This window comes from Monodelphis domestica, chromosome 3 (assembly GCF_027887165.1).
Source record: "Monodelphis domestica isolate mMonDom1 chromosome 3, mMonDom1.pri, whole genome shotgun sequence".
In the NCBI taxonomy this organism is placed as follows: Eukaryota; Metazoa; Chordata; class Mammalia; order Didelphimorphia; family Didelphidae; genus Monodelphis; species Monodelphis domestica.
Genome location: NC_077229.1, coordinates 95972928 through 95986758, shown reverse-complemented (window position 1 = coordinate 95986758; position 13831 = coordinate 95972928).

The following is a 13831-nucleotide window of genomic DNA, read 5'->3' as shown; positions in this document are numbered from 1 at the left end:
ACTTGGTGGGGCTAGGCCGAAAGGCCAGGAGGCCAAGCAACAGGCAGAGATGGGTGGGAATAGGGTTGGCTGGAAGCTCGCAGGGGTTGGAGGTGGGGAGAGCCTGGGTCACTTCCCAGGGGAGACATGTTGATGGAGATGGAAGGTTGGGTATTCAGAAGTGGACACGGGGAACGCGGCCTCTTGATCGACCTCATAGGCCTAACGCCGGTGGCCAAACCTCTCCATCCCTTGGGTCCTCTCCATCCCTTCTGAGATTCAGCTGTCCTGGGCCCTCCGTGCCCCTTTGCTTCCTGGCTTAACATAAAGAAAAACTTCCTAACAATTAGAGCTGTCCAAAAACAACTGCCTGGGGAGATAGGGAGGCCTCCAAACAGAGACAGGACGGTTCCTTGTTGGGTTGCCGCTTGGGCAAAGTACGGAGATTTTTCCAGCTCGGGCAGGCAGCCTGTGATGCTGGGGGCTGAGGTCAGAGGCCACACACAATCCATTCAGGCCCTCGCCCCTTTCCTCTCCACGAGATGGAGGCCCAGGATCCCGCCTGGTCTCCATCGGTGGCAAGGATTGCAGGGGACAGCCCTGGCCAGCTCCCAGCTCCCTCCTCTCCTCTCAGGCCATGCCCCTTGTGGGCAATAGGAACTGCCCCCATCCCTGACCCCCGAATGTATGCCCATATGTAGGATGGCGGCCTGGTGGCTCCCTCCCAGCTACCTGGTCTGGCACTGCCTTTAGCCTTTCCTCCCAAGTAGCAAAGGGATGTTGCTTGCTGTGCCCACCCTCTGTACCAGCTGGAAAACATTGTATCTGGGGGCGTAAGGGCATCGGCGCCCCTTCCCTGGGTGCTGCCAGCACAGGAGGCCCCTAGTTCCGGGGCCTAGGAATAATGGGTTTGTAATGGCTGCTTGGGGAGCGGGGGGAGGGGTGGTGCAGGTGGCACGGGAGCTGGCACTGCGGCTGCTAATCAGCTTTGCCAACACCATCTGTCACGGTGGAGCATCTGGGACTCAAGGTGACCCTGTCACCCCTGGTTACAATTACCAGTTTGGCATCTGTATTAAACCTCCACCAGCCGAGGCTGCCGGGCCCGGGGGGATGCTGCGGAGCCTAGGACTGGCCCGGAGGGATACAGGCAGGCAGGGATGCAGGTTGGCAGGGGCCCCTACACATGGATTCCATAGAGACCTGGCTTGGCTTCGCCTCCCTCATCTCTTCTCTGACCCCAGCGTTTGGAGAACAGAATCTTATTGGGTGTTCCAGTGTGTCTGTGCATGTGTGTGCCCCAGGGTGTGGGTATGTGCTGTCTGAGAATGCATGTCCTTGGGGGGAAGGAACAGGTGGGTGACTGCAAGTCTGGGGGGCAACTGCCAGCAGAACAGCGTATTTCTGGTCCTTCCCAACTTTCTTTTGCTCCTGACAATTGTTTCTCCCCTAAAATCCCCCTGCTGGATTCTCCCTTCTCTCCCTCTTGCTCCGCGGGTCTCCCTTTCAAGCTCTTGGTCTATGCCTGTTTCTTCCTGCCCTACCTGTCTCTTTGGGGGTGCAACAATCATGTCCCGGGAGGGTGTCCCTGGGACAGGCTTGGTTGGTTTCTGCGCTCTGAGATAGAGTCAACTCCAGGTTCTAAGCTGGGTTGCTGCGGTACACTGGGTTGGAGCGAGCTTAAACTCTGGGGCTCTGGAGCTCTGGCCTGGGTTTGGAAGAACCCTGGGCAGGACAGAGCTGAGCTCCGGTGCAGGGACATACTGTGGACACCAGGGGCCGCCATTGTCCGGGATTTGCTCCCGACCTCGGCGGTCTGGGCCGTCCCAGGAGTCCAAGGACCTGGGACCCGCAGCTGGCTGAGCCAGGAGCGTTGGGGACTGCGTCTCCGACAGCCCAACGGTCCTCCCCACCCCTGCGTGCGAGCGGAGCCCTCGGTGTTCCACCCAAGCATCCACCGCTGGGTGCGGCCCCCAGAATTCCTGATTTGGAAACACACTGAGTACGTCCGCGGATAAAGCAGGCACCTTCACAAAGTGACCCCCACGCACTGACACAAACACAAGTAAAACCATCCCGCGGAGCACAGGCGCATGCTCTCGTGCTTCACCCACAGGTCGCCGCAGAGCCACACAGGGGCCGCGCTGCTCCCTACGCTCCCACAAAACACATTCCTACTTGCCCACACAACTGCCCTCGCAGACCTGCACACGCCTCTGGCCCATTAAGCCTTCTCCGCACACTTTCAGGTCCCCCTCGCCCTCGGAGAGAGAGGCCCAGCTGGGACCGCTCCCAGGGCCGGGGAGAACCCAGGAGTCCCGCTTCCCGCCGGCTTCTCCTTCACCCTCTGCCCACCTCCTAGATTCAAGACCCGGGGGACTCTCCGCTGTCCCTTCCCGGGATCCCCGCTGCCAGCTCCGCCGCCGCCTCCTACATCTGCGCCCAATCTGGCGTCCTGGCGTCCGGCACATCTGCCCGCCGAGCCCCGAAGCGCGGCAGCCGTGCAGCCATCTGGAGCCCGCGGGCCGTGCCGTGCTGGGGCGCACAGGGCGGGGGCACAAGGGAGGCGGGGGGGGGGTGGTGGTGGCTGGGGTGCTGGGAAACTCAGGGGGATTGGTGCAGGGGTGCTATGTCGGGGACTAAGACAGACAGGAACAAGCAGAGAAAGATCCAGACGTAAAGACAGAGACATTCATTCAACAAACATACCGAAGTCTCCTGTGGACCAAGTATGGATTGGGAAGGGGTGCGGGGGAGGACACACACTAGAGAGAGAGAGAGAGGTGGGGGGAGAGGGACAAATAAGAGTGATTCAGAAAATGTGTTGAAATATCCTGTAGTTCAGTGTAAGGGGGGAATAGAGACAGAGAAAGATGGGGGTGGGGTGGGGTAGAGAGACGTACAGAAACAGAACGGGAGGAAAGAGAAACAGACAGAGGCAGAGGAGAGATTCAGCAAACATGTGCTGAAGTCCCCTGTGGGCCAGGCCCTGCACAGTATCAAGAGAGCTTAAAAAAAAATAGAGAGAAGAGGGAGGGAGAGACCGAGAAAGGGATAAAGCAAAAGCAGAGAAAGGCATTCATTCGCAGACAACGTCTGCTGAAGCCTCCTGTGGGCTAGACCCTTGATAGAGGCTCTATGGGACAGAGCCAAGGGCAGACTCAGGAAAAAGACAGACAAAGAGGAAGACATTTAATCAACAAACTTCGAAAATCCCTGTGGCCTAGGTCTCGTACTAGAGGGATCTTGGTTGTGAGAGAGGCAGAAGTAGACGCACAGAGGGAGAAAGATACACACGGAGTGCAAATGCTTGCTGAACTGGGCCGGACAGGCCAGGGCTAGGGATTCCTGGGGACAGAGACAGGGTCGAAATGTAGAGGCAAAGGGAGAGACAGAGATACATTCATTCTGCCAACATCTGGTGAGCCTCCTGGGGGCTGGGTCGACCGGTACTCTGGGATCTGGGAAGGGGAGGCGGGGGAGGGCGGGCCAAGCCTCGGAGAGGACGCAGAGGAGGGCAGCGCGACCCGCCCACGCGAGATGGAGAGCGGAAGCAGATGGTGACTCGGCAGCGCGCTCCTCCACCCCGCACGCACGGGCGCGCGCCAGGGCCAGGAATCCCCGGGAGCGCGCCGGTGCGCGTGCGCCTCCGGCCCCTTGGCTGGGGCTGGCCGATCCCCAGGGACCCGCAGGCCCGATCCTCCCTCCCTGTATCCCTGTCTCGTCTCTCGGTGTCTCTGGATCTCTCTGGGTCTCTGTGGCGAAACCCCAGCTCCTCCTCCGGGCGCCGCTCCTAACAATGGCCCGATTCACGCGGTGCCCGCCGGCGCCATGGCAACGCCCCCACTCCCTCCCTCCCTTCCCCCGCGCGCGGGCAGCGCGTGCCAAGAAGATGCCATGGTTACGTCAAAGGGGAGCCGCGAGCCTCGGGCGCGCACTCTTAAAGGAGCCCAGCTCCGCGGGCACGGGCAGCTGGGGAGAAGCTTTGCACACACCGGCCAGCAGAGGGAGCCAGGGACCTGGGGCGGGGGGGGGGGGGGGTGAAGAGCGTGGCACAAAGCGGGAGGGGGGGGACCCCAGTCCAGGTTCTGCGCCAACCGGGAGGCAAGCGTGGGTCCCTACCCACGTCACACGTAGAGGCAGGCCTCTTCGTCCGGCTGCGGGCGCGGGTGGGTAGTTGTGGGTATGTCTGTGTACACGTTCCCAGGCCCTATCTTTTCTTTCCAGACCCTCCTTCCTAGGCCGTTATCGTGATGTAGTGGGAAAAGCGCCATGTCCAGGGGTTCAAATCCTGCCTCTTCCGTTTGCTTAGCGTGTCAGCCGCCTCCCTGCCCTGCAAAGGCCTCAGTTTTCCTATCCGTGAAATGAGAAGACTAGACCAGATAACCACAACAGGCCTTCCCAGTCTCGACTTCTGTGAGCTACCTCTGGAGGACTGACAACTCTGTTTTAGCAGTGGTTCATAGAACAAGGGATGTGGACCTAGAGAGACTAGGTTTGAGTTAAGCACTGCCCAAAGAGCACAAGACTCCAAGTTTGACCTTGGGCTAGTCATTTCCCAACATCTGAATTACCCTCCTCCAGGGTTCCTGTGGTGGTGATTATATGAATAATACAAATCACTTTGTTAAAAAAAAAAAAGAATCAGCTATTATTACTGATTGGGGAATAGCTAAAGCTCCACTGGTTTAAAAAAGTGGGAGGGGGTATCTTCTGATAGTCTTTTTTTTCCCCACCTAAAGAATAAAGGGTGGAAAGGAAGCAGTGCCACTATGTTTCTGCATGTACCATCCCCTAAGGAAAGCCTCCCCTCAGAGCAATAGCTGTGACCCCAGACTGCTTGCTTTTCAAAGCAACCTATACACGAATAGAATTATAGGATTTGGTGGTGGAAGAGATATTAGAAATTATCCCTTTGTGGGGATATGGACTCTGAACGATCACCCTAATGCAAATACTAATAATATGGAAATAGGTCTTGATCAATGACACATGCAAAACCCAGTGGAATTGCTCTTGACTATGGAGGGGGGGAGGTTGGAAGGGAGGGAAAGAACATGAATCTTGTAATTATGGGAAAATATTCTAAATTAATTAAATAAACTTAAAAAAGAGAAATTATCCTTTTGCTTATGGGATTGTAGGTTCTTAATCTAATTGGAAGGGGACTTAAATGGAAAGGTTAGCATTTGAACTCAAGTCCCTGTGCAAACTATTGGGTATCATGTGGTTGGTTTATATATGGGTTTGTGTTTTATCAAAACTGCCAGCCCCAGGACCCAAGTCCCTTCTTACCTAAGTGCCCCAAAGGGCTAGTGTCTACTTTTTGCCTTCTGGAAAGGGAAGAGGGAGGGAGCAAGGATTTGTTAAAAGTACCTTCAAGGAACATGTTACTTGATCCTCACAACAACCCTGTAAAGTTATATTACCCCCATTTTACAAATGGGGAAACTGAGTCAGAGGATAAGTGAATTACTCAGGATCACACAGCTTCTGAGGCTGGATCTGAACCCAAGTCCTCTTGATCTAGGCTCAGGGTTCTAACCATACATATTGCACTGCCTAACTGTTTCTAAGAAGTAGAGATAGATGTCCTGGTGGGAAATAACCAGACCTCCTCCTCATCTATCACCAGGACAGCAACTGAGAGACCTTTCTAGGATGGTAGGTAGTTTAGGCATCCTGGGGGCCACCCCAGCCTAGCAAGCAGGAGCACGGGAGGATCTCAGGACTGAAAGAAAGCCTTGTAGGGGAGGCCACCGGGAGAGGAGAGGAGAGGAGGGGAGGAGTTGCTTTGCTTTGGCTTATTAGACTGTGAATTTCATGAGAATAGGACCTAAGCTTTATACTTCCCCGGTGCATTTCTCGCACAGTATCTTGGGGGTTGGGGATGGATGCTAGGGCTGGTGAGGCACCTGTGATTTCCTCGTCATAGAAAACTTCCCGACGACTCCCGCTTCTCTGTGATGTTCGGCCTTAGAGAGTTGCTTGGGGATACCAAAGTTCTGAGGTTTCCACAGCTGGTTTGTATCAGAGGATGAACTCAGAACTCAGGTCTTCCTGGCTCTGAGATCAACTCTCCTTGGTCCCCTATTTCATGCTGCCTACCCCAAGCCTTCAGGATATATATAGGTTGAAAACGCTACTCTGTACGTATATTCTGGGGTCCGTGCCCCCTCTATGCCCCATAATTGAGAGAAAGTTATTGCTGCATCTGATTTCTTCTCTTCCAATACCAAATATTCCCTCCCTCCCAATTTTCGGTGTGAGAATTTTGGCGGAACGAATCTACGACCCCGAGTAGTGCCTACTCAGGAGGCTTGGGCTGGTAGGCCCAGGCTGGCGCGGGGGTGGGGTGGGGTGGGGGGGAATGGGGGTGCTAACGGTGAGAGAGGCTGTGTGTGCGCGCGCGCGCTCACAGAGTAGCTCGAGCGCGCACGTCGCTGTCTGGAGACTGCGCGCTCCCCTAAGGCTTGCGCGCGGGGAGGCCCAATGTACTAATGAATATTCATTATTTGGGGATTGGAGTGGGGCTGGCACCCACTGCAGACAGCTGCGCATCCTCCCCCCTATCCCCCCTTAGGGGCTTCCAGTTTATCCTGACCGCGAAGGAGGGGGGGGAGAAGAGAGGGAGGGAGGAAGAGAGAGAGAGACAGACAGACAGATAGACAGACAGAGACAGAGACAGAGAGAGACAGACAGAGACAGAGACAGAGACAGAGAGAGACAGACAGACAGACAGAGAGCGAGACAGACAGACAGACAGAGACAGAGAGACAGAGAGACAGATAGAGAGAGAGACTGAGAAATACTGAGAGATACTCTGAGACTGTCAGTGCGAGGTGTGGGATTGTGGGTCCATATGTAATCCTGCGACTGTGATTGTGTGTCCGCACGAAACTGTGGGTTCCAGGGTTGCAATCTAGGGACAAAGTGTCCTCGGGGCTCTATCTCGAGGGTGTGTGTTCTTGGAAGCTGTAGTGTGTGTCCGTGGGGCTGTGTATTCTCGGCAGTGGTGGGAGGGTGTATCCCTGAGGGAGGTCCGGGTGTGTGTGTGTAGCTCAGGGCCTGTTCGGCGCTGCTGGGGAAAAGGCTCTAGTTCCCTCAGTGATCGGAAAGGTGGGGATGTGGCACAGGTGCCCGTGCCAGGCACGTGTGGGCCCCCGCTCTAGCCGGGCCAGGGCACGTTGGTGCAGGTCCCTCCCCCGTGGAAAATTGGGCAGGTAGAACAGGGAGGGCGGCCTGGGGCAGCTTCGCACACCTGGGGAAGTAGGCTAGGCGCCCAGAGCCCCCCAGTGGGGGGTGAGGGGCGGGGCCGGACCGAGTTGGGCAGGGTCCGATTGGGAAGGGCGGGGCGAGGTCCCGCACCTGAGAGAAGATAGTGCCACTTCTCTCTCCATTCCCCTGGTCCTAACAGTCCTGTTATCTGCGGCCCCGAGGGAGAGAGACTGAGAGCCAAAGAAACCCAGAGACACCAAGAGAAGAGGAGAGAAACAGAGAACAAGGTCACGGTTTGTCCGTCAGTCGGATTAAATCACTGTCAAGGGGAAAGCCAGGAAAGTTATGGCGTCAGGACTCCTGACTTCTTTCTTTGCCCCAGCTCTTGATCCCGCCCCTCCCTGGACCTCAGTCTCTCTGCCGACCCCCGCCCCCTACCGAATGGGCACAGGAACGGAATTCTGCCAGTGCCAGTCGAGCCCGGCCTGGCCCTCGTTTCTGGGCACAGCTGCGGACCCAGTGGGGCTGGAATGCAGCCTCTCCCAAGAGATGCCAGCTGCCCCTCCCCACCCCCAGCTGTCTTTACCCCGGGGTGGGTTCTGTCTTCTGTCTTTCCCCTGGCTGGTCCCTGTCTTCAGCAATGCTTAGCCCCCAAGGCAGCGGCAGCCAGGTCTGAAGGGTATAGACAGCTTCCAGTGCACTGAAACCTGCTGTTCCCTTTCTTTGTTAGAGGAGAAGGGGGTAATCCTAGAAGCCCTGGAAGATTTGGGGTTGAGTCTGGAGGATGAGAGCTGGACTGTTCAGTCTGTGGGGGGGGGTCTTGAAATGAGGAGGGGGATGGAGGAACACATGCTTGTGGGTCAGGGAGACTTGTGTGGAGGAGCAGGGGAGTCAGGAGGAGAAGAGAGCTCTTCAGCCTTCGGCTGAAATGGGAGAATGTCTGTGAGGGATCCAAGCACCCCAAGTGATTCAGGGACATCCACCTATCCAGATTTGTACCCCCAGGGGCAGCCCTACACAAAACAGACACACGAAGAGCGCACCCACTCCTACACTCAGTCTTAGACCCAGACTGTATGCATAACTTACACATACATTTAGCCATAGACTCACACTTACACATGGCACACTCCCCCAGATTCACTCACACTCATACAGATACAAGCATAGAATCACAAGGACTTAGACGGAGTTCCACTACAGTTATAAACTCACAATCCTGGAGAACCGAGACATGCTTCTATATTCACTTGCTCACACACAGATCTACCCAAATAGATTTTTTCACACTCAGGCAGATAGAGACAAAAACACATCATCAAGAAATAAGACTTGGAGAAGGAAGGGATCTTTGGAATTCTCTAGTTCAACACCCACATTTTACAAATACAGAAATTCATACGCATATTCACAAAAATACACAAGCACACTCATTTGTAGACCCAGCCCAACATACACACACACACACACACACACACACACACACACACAGAGGTTTATCCAGAAGCCTGCCCTGCCTTGCCCTTCCTCAAACAGAAGTCTTATTCAGACCACATTTCCAAGTTTCCATTGGGGTCTCCTGGGGTCTCTTGGCTAAAAAATGAAAAGTTTCCCAAATGGTTTCTCAGCTTCCCCAGGGACAGCCTTAGGGAAAACCCACAGGCCCCTCCTTCCTACTAGGTGTACAGTGTAATTGTGACTCTGTGTGTGTGTGTGTATGTATAAAACCTGAAGTGTAGCTGAATCAATGCTAAACTTCCAGAGTATCCAGAAGGCAGAAAAAACTAGTTGCCTTAAGGGCCTGGCGTGCTAGAACTCTCTGGGTATGCTGCAGAACTCCAAAGAGAACAATAATAATGTGCAAGTTTTCAAAGCATTTCATATACGTGATCTTATTTGAGCCCACATCAGCTCTCACAAGAGATATTAACATTCTTTTAAATGAGGTGCCCAGGTCTTACAGGGTCTAAGTATTGGCAGTATGACTCAGAGTCAGGTTTTTTGATTTCAAGCCCTACAGTCTAGTTGCCCTGCAATCCTGCCTCTGGAGATTATGATAACTGTAATATTAATAATAATAATAAGTTATATGAAATTTTCCCTATTCTTTACCTCATCTGATACTCACAAGTTGGGCAGGGAAGGTGTTAGTATCCCAGTGTTGCAGATGAGGAAACAGAGGGGTGAAGCTATTTATCCTAGGTTACACAGCAAATTAATCATGACACAGGGACTGAAATGATTGTTGGGTTTTTTTTTTAAACCCTTACCTTCCATCTTGGCATCAATACTGTGTATTGGTTCCAAGGCAGAAGAGTGGTAAGGGCTAGGCAATGGGAGTCAAGTGACTTGCCCAGGGTCACACAGCTAGGAGATGTCTGAGGCCAGATTTGAACCTAGGACCTCCCTTCTCTAGTCCTGGCCTTCAATCCACTGAGCCACCCAGCTGCCTCCTGAAATGATTTTTAACTCAGTCCAATACCTCTCTACCACACCCCAATTTCACAGTTCCTCAACCCAAAGCTGCTTTTAATGCAAGGAGTATTTATTAACTGGGCTGGTATTATACTGGATGTTGGGGATTCAAAGATAAAAATAAGATGAATCTTTTTTTTTTGAGGATCTTTGTTTTGAGTGTAGAGATTCTGGAGATTCTGACATACTCTTCTCTTGGGGAATTTTGAGGAGATTATTTATCTCTATTCATAGGTAGTCCTACCAACCAGTTCCACCCTTAGGTCTTAGTGATCAGGAATGTCAGAGGGAGAGATCAGTGAGCTTCTTTACCTTTGGTGGGAGAACCCTAGCCTAAGGACAAGAAGGACTTGGATGGGGAAAGATGAGAGGTTGATGGGGATGGGAGATGGAGAGACTGAAGAAAAACAGAAGAGGTTGGGCAAGGAGAGAAAAGGCTTAGAAGGAGCCTGAGGTTTGGAGGAAAAGAATGGCTAGGAAAGAATAGATTGGGAAAGAGTGTCATGTGGGAATGAGGGGTTGAAGGGAGACAGAGATCTGGGAGGAAAAGGGGGGACTAAGGAAAAAAGAGAATGGAAAGAGATAGGAACTAGGGAGGAGAGAAGAGGGGGAAAAGAGAAGAGGGTTTGGGAGAAAGAGGTGGTCCAGGGTAAAGAGAGATGGGAGGAAGAGAGATGTGAGGAAGAGTGAGAGAGGGGGAAAGGAGAGCTAGAGAGAAGGAGTTGGGTGGGGAGGAGAGAGCTGAAGAGGAAGTGTCAAGCACAAATCTGTCCCCAGCCCCCAAGACCACAATCATCCACTGTCTTTGCTCTGCAGTGTAGACAGCATCTTCACATACCATCCCCAGCTTATCCTCTGCCCATTTGTCCCCCAGGTGGAACACATACAGCTGCTGCCCTAAAGAGACTTCCAGGGGTTTCCAGGCTCTCTCCCCTACCTTCCAGCTTAGCCCAGCCCACTTGAGCAGGGTAGACCTCTCCAAGAGTTTCTCCCCACACCCCACTCCCGCCTGGAACTCACCTGCTCCAAACATTCCAAAGCCCTGGAAGTTGCCAGCTGGGCCCCTAGATGTTTTCAGTCTCCCCCCCTCCCCCTACACACACCTGCATTGTGAAAGGGCCGCACCTGCTGCCAACTGAGGCCAGGTGGGCAGCCTTAGCCAGGAGGAACATTGGGGCATTCCAGCTGTGACATTCCAGCTGTGCCCAACCTACCTGCTGGAGGCTTGTTCCAGGGAACCCCCCTCCCCCCCATCTCCTTCTGGATGATTTCTCAATGGCCAGGTGTGTCTGGGTACCTGATCGGGGAGTGTGTGTGTATGTGTGTATGCAGGACCATCTTTACTGCTTCCTCTCCCTTACCAATGCCCCACCCCTCCTCCACCAGATCAGTTGTAGAGTGAAACACAATGAAAATATAATTGTTTCTTCTGGCTGTGCATGTGTACACTGTGGTGGTCAATGAAGTTTGTAAAAGGGAATAGTGGCAGTGGGAAACAGTTTTCCATCATGGCATAACAATGCATCTTCTATGTGAGGAGTTGTTATATATATTTTATACAGCTAGTGTTTTGCAGCTTAAGAAATGCTTTTCGTACACTCTGGCTTAGTAAATGGAGTCTTGGAACCTGAAAGACTTAGGTTCAAATCCAAGGACCTCAGACAAATCACTTCACCTTTAAGTGCTCTGGGCAACTCTCTGAAACTAAGTCGAAGAGAAGGTGCAACTCTATATTGGTAGAGGGAGCTTCCTCCCCAAAAAGTACCCTAAATGAATGGAATTCCATTGTCCCCATACATGCCCCCTCACAGTATATGAAAACCCAGGTTCGAGATCCAGCCTTAGATTCAGATGAGTTAATTGAAGTGAAAAGTCAAGGAAGATATTTGTTCACATGTTATTATGTTTCTTTTCTTTTTTAAGCCTTTACCTTCTGTCTTAGAATCAATGCTGTATTGGTTCCAAGGCAGAAGAGCTGTAAGGACTAGGTAACTGGGGCTAAGTGACTTGCCCAGGGTCACACAGCTAGGCAGTATCTAAGGTTAGATTTGAATCCAGGATTTCCTATCTCCAGGGCTGGCTTTTCATCCATTGAGCCATCTAGCTGTCCCCCTATTGTGTTTCTATTAGGCAAATAATTCTTTTCCTACTTGTCCCCTTAAGCTGGCCCAGGGCACAGATAGTAAGGGCAGGCAGGGCTAGGTTCACAGACAAGCAAGAGGGCTTTCAACCCTGAACTTCCATTCATTCTTACTTCATCTGTGCCTAGGCTGAATGTGGAGCTGCCTCCTCCCTCCCTCTCAGCCTCTCAGCCAGCCCAGAATACACACCACACACACACACACACACACACACACACACACATACATCCTTGCTTTCTGTCTTAGAATCAATATTAAGTATCAATTCCAAGGAAGAAGAGCAATAAGGCCTGGGCAACTGGAGTCAAATGACTTGCCCAGGGTAACACAGTTGGGAACTATCAGAGGTCAAATTTGAACTGGAGACTTTCTGTCTCTAGGTCTGGTTCTTTATCCACTGAGCCACCCAGCTGCCCCCAGAATAGGTATTTTGGTATGTCTAGAGGTGGTATTTTCATGCCTCCAGTTAGATTCTCTTGTGTTCATTTCATTTCCATAGAGGATTAATGTGCAATTTGGGGGGTTTGTGTGGAGGAAGATACGAGTCCTGGGGCTCTGTAGTTGCTGAGGTGGCAGCAGAATGGATTGGGGGTCCAAAAGGAGGAGATAATGCCTCATACTCCCTAATTACTCTTAGCTTCATGGATCCTTTCTGAAGAACTGGAGTTATATGAATGATACATTTGGTGGATTTTGGGGGGGAGGGCTGGTTTAATGCCCACCAGTGTTCATGATAATATGGGCATCTGGAGTAGGGAGAGGTACTATCCTTGATTTTGACTACTTGCTTTTCGGGTCCTCTTAGGCCAGGTGAGGAGACTGGCCCCTTTGAAGTTGGCCAAAAGAAGCCGGGCCCCCTGCCCAGTATCCCCCTCCCAGTTTCCCCATCCCCCTCCTCAGCAGTATTGAAACTTTAAACGGTGTTAAAAGTTTCTGTTTACGAGGAGCCCTTGAATTTTTAAGGACGTATCAATTCCCTCTCTGCCCAAGTCTTTTCATCGGCAGCTGCTGGGGAAAAGAGGAGCGGGAGGATGGAGGGCCCTGAAATCTTCTGGGGGTGAGCCTCAGCGCATGGAGACATGGGTGGGGGGCTCACACACATATATAACACCCACCCTCCCAAACACACACCCAAACCAAAGCCCTCATTCCCACAGGCTAAGTGAAGATGAAAATTGAAAGAATATCCAGGTTTTTCCACAGAATCTACCCCGTGGACTGGAGGTGGGCAAAATTATTTCACCTCCCCCTTCTCTAGGTCTAGGGACATGAGGCCACACCCACAGGAGCCCCACTCCTATTTCATTTCTCCCCTTGACTCAGAGTATGAAATTGTGGGCCTGGTGCTGAACTGGGACTCAGCAAAAATGTTCCTGAGCCAGAATCCAGGACATCCTCTCTCTGCCTCTTCCTCTCCTCCAACGGCACCTCCAGCCCTCTTTTGCCCCCCCCCCAACTCCGAGCTGCTCTAAACCCCTCCATTCCCTGCTGCCCAGAAAGGGGGAGGGCTCACCTGAGACTGGGATTGAGCCAGGAAAGGGCAGTCTGTCAGGGGATCCTGAAGCCAGCAGTAATGGGAGGGGGGGGGGTAGAATGGCAAGAAGTGTCCCTGTGGGGGGAGGGGGCAAGGGGCAACCCCAAGCTGGGGAAGACCCTGGAAAGACATACCTCCCGTCACCAAGAAAGAAAGGGGTGACAGGAGCACACACATGTACAATGTGTTTGTGGTGCGACAATGTGTCAGTACGACCCAGTGGGAGTGGGCTTGTCTATGTGTTTGGGAGAGGGGAGGCGTGCCACTAAGCATGCCGATGTGTCACTGTGTGTCCGTGGGTGTCAGTGTGTCCGTGTGTGGCTGTGTGTTAGGGTAAGTGTGTGTGTGTATGTGTGAAAGTATGTGTCGGGGTGGGTGTGAGTGTGTGTCCGTGTGTATGCGGCGGGGGTGGGAGCGGGCGCGGTCGGGGCGGGAGGGCCGGGCTGCTTCCCTCCCTCCCTTTTTCCCTCCCTCCCTCTCTCGC